We start from the raw sequence: 3,254 nt of genomic DNA, 5'->3' as shown, positions 1-3,254 counted from the left end.
TATTTTTTTCCGACAGAGACAACAACGCTGTTAACGGCCAGGTACTCATTATACACCTGAGGACGGTGAGAGGATGTGAGTAATTATTATTTTCTAAGGACTTAACTATGCGCCGAGAGAGGTTCGAACCCAGGTCTTAAGTGCCAGAAGACAATAGTGAATAAAAAAAAATTCGCGGCGGCGATGGGGGTTTGAACCCGCGACCTTATTGGTACGACAACTCCGCCTAAAAAAACAAACAAAAAAAATGTTATTCTCTATTGTCTTCTGGCACTTTTCTACTCACTTCATCTCTTGTTGTTACCAACATAAGTGCCTGCTCCACTCACTTTTCTGAATTAAAATTAAAAACCCAGGGTCTTAAGATTTACTTCACAACTTATATCCATTTTTCACTCTACACAAATTAAGTCAGTTTTGTAAAATATATCTAGATACTGCATTTCTTTTTTGGGAAGGGTTTTGTTATTGGCCCGACTGTGGTCGGTCTTTGGTGTGTCTGTCTGTCTGTCTCTGGGGACTTGGCTGATTTATGGCCAAAAACTTTTAAGCCATTTTAAGATAAAAACAAACAAACTTGGTGATAAAATACAATATAACGGGTTTATATTTATATATCAGCGGGTTTTCTTAACAAAAAACCACTAAGAGTCCGAGGAAAGGTTTTTCTCGTTAGGGGCTTTGCTGGAAATGAATGTATTTTAAAGAAGTAGCTTTAAGTAATAATAATTGGGAAATCCTCCCTTCCTCCTCCCTCTTTTCTCAAAAAAAACAAAAAAAAAAAAAACAAAAAAAAAAAAAACAAAAAAAAAAAACAACAAAAAACAACGCTAAACAAATAGCCACCCCCCCCCCCCCCAAAAAAAAAACAAAACAAAAAAAAAAAAACAAAAAAAAACAGCAAAAAACAAAACAAACCCAACCCCCCCCCCCCACCCCACCCAAAAAAACTCCCCAAAAAACAACAAAACAACAAACAACAAAAAGAAAAAGAAAAAACTACTCAAAAACACAAATAGCTAAAAGAAAAAACCCAACAAAAACAAAAAACAAAACAAACATTAATTAATTTATTATATTATTTATTTATTATTCATTAATTCGTTTATTTATACATAGATTTATTTATTTCTTACCCCCTTATTAATAATTAATTAATTAACTTTCTTTTCTGTTATATTTTATTTTTCATGTTCGAAATAGCAGAAATTAATAATTCTTGTTTCTGTCTCTTTTCTGATTTCAGGAGTCCAGCCCTTACCTCACCTAAAAGACTAGACGCTTAGCCCAGATTCCAACACTTTTACTTTTAAGGGATTATCGATTGGGAAATTGATTGATAATAGCATTGCTCTCTTATCACGTATTGGATATCTCTATTGGATTAACCCGAGTTGCTGGTAAGTTTTGTGTGTGGTGTGTGTGTGTGTGTGTGTCGTGCATGTTTGTCTGTACAGTCCGTGTGTCCATCGTCCGTCCTGTTGACATCTATTTGTTTGTCTGTTTGTCCGAACGTCTGTCTGTATGTTAAGCTTTTTTTATTTTTTTATTATTTGTCTCTCTATCTGTCGTCGGAGCTGTCCGTCCACCAGTCCGTCTGTCAATCTGTTTATTTATTTGTCAGTTTGGTAGCCCATCTGATTGATGTCCGGTCCCTATTTTTTATAACTAGTACTTCCCCCCATCCCCCCCCCCACACACACACCCTTCTCCCCAAGGATCAATCAAAGCCACGGGGCACAATTGATGGATCAGTACATGAATTTTGCGAAGTCCCAGGTTTGAGAATTTTTTTTTTTTTGTTTTAATTTTTTTGGGGACCAAGATGAGGGTCATTTAAATCGATCGATATAACGTGAAGGAAGGACGAGTTTTCTGGCCAAATTTTAAAATATTATGGGTTTTTTCCCCGAGTACGGCTATATATATATAGGCATGAACTCGTTGATACTACTAATACTATTACAACAAGATGGTTGTTTTTTTTTTTTTGTTTTTAAGGGTTTTACGGCGCTTGCAACACATTTAGGTCATATCATTTCTTTCATTCTCTATTGTCTTCTGGCACTTTCCTACTCACTTCATCTCTTGTTGTTACCAACATAACTGCCTGCTATATTCACTTTCCTAATACTATTATACGTACCAACTATTATTACGTTCCATGCAAACGGGCGTGCGAGGAACATTAACAATGTGTGGAACTTTAAATCAATTTAAATTTGTTGTTTGTGTGTGTGTGTGTGTGTGTGTGTGTGTGTGTGTGTGTGTGTGTGTGTGTATACCCGACTTGGCGGCGATCCGTTTCTTTTAACGAACGACAACTCTTGGGTGATAAATCACAACCCCAGACACTATCCCCCCCCCCCCCCCCCCTCCCCACATCCAACCACCGCCAACTCCTTCCTCGTCATCTGACAAAATACCTATTTGTTCATTATGTCCAAAAACACAAAAACAAAAACAAAAAAAAAAAAGATTCAAAATAAAATGACTCGACTTGATAGCTCAGTTGGTAGAGCACTGGATTCAAAAGCGAAGGGACAGAGATCGATCTTTCTTATATATACTCCTCAGTCCATCCACCCAACAGTGATTGATTGGGTAGCTGGTTCTGTTAGACTTGGCAGAAAGCACTTTGCGATATAATTACTACCTAGTGTCCTATATAAAGGGTAGCATGCAAGCAGCAACTGCAAGTCCATTTTAACGCTAAAGACAGCGGGGTAAACTTTGGCTCCATGATGGGCCTCATGGCTCTGAAAGACTACTTGCAGGCTCATCGGCCTTCTCGAAAACTCCAATAAACTGGCTCTAAACTATCGGAACAATGGCGGACGCCCTTATGACATATTTATCCGACGAGCATAAAAACGTATCCAGAGGGGAAAAAAAACAAACCCCATTATAAATCTGATCATGTTTTGACTTTTATACATTCTGATCACATGACACAATATGAAAAGTTCTAGCCAGAATGAAGAATTAAAAGTACCGATTTTCATTGTTTAGAACCACGCTTACTCGCCGTTGCTGGGCGACGTGACATCAGACTATTGAATCCAATTATATCGATAGGTGAAGTAATTGGGTTTTTTTTCTGGATAAAATGGGTGAAAATGTGTTTTGTCGAAAAAATGGAGAGTCCAGTCAGTGTTAAACTGGATGAGATAAAAAACAAAACAACGAAATCTAGCGTGTATTTTATTTATGCCTGGGATTTCAAGTCTGGGCTTCTTGTATTGTTGTGTTTT

The 3,254-nt window shown here is 37.3% G+C and overlaps 1 protein-coding gene across 22 annotated transcripts in view; it reads left to right on the top strand.

Moving 5' to 3' along the window:
* The window catches only part of LOC144959892 (roundabout homolog 2-like), a 238,293-nt gene that overhangs the window by 61,725 nt on the left and 173,314 nt on the right, over positions 1-3,254 (top strand). For 5 of the 22 annotated variants that reach the window (XM_078892728.1, XM_078892719.1, XM_078892730.1 and 2 more), the window contains exon 1: positions 1,247-1,400. The exons of the other annotated variants lie outside the window; for them this stretch is intronic. The gene's annotated coding sequence lies outside the window, so the exon portion shown is untranslated. Of the gene's footprint in view, positions 1-1,246; positions 1,401-3,254 lie in introns of those variants that run through there. 22 annotated transcript variants of the gene reach the window in all.

The sequence above is a fragment of the Berghia stephanieae genome, chromosome 14 (genome assembly GCF_034508935.2).
Source record: "Berghia stephanieae isolate SIO BIC M18660-M18661 chromosome 14, UCSD_Bste_1.3, whole genome shotgun sequence".
NCBI classification, from domain to species: Eukaryota; Metazoa; Mollusca; class Gastropoda; order Nudibranchia; family Aeolidiidae; genus Berghia; species Berghia stephanieae.
Note: the sequence above shows the minus strand (reverse complement) of the source record. Positions and strands in the feature narration are given on the sequence as shown.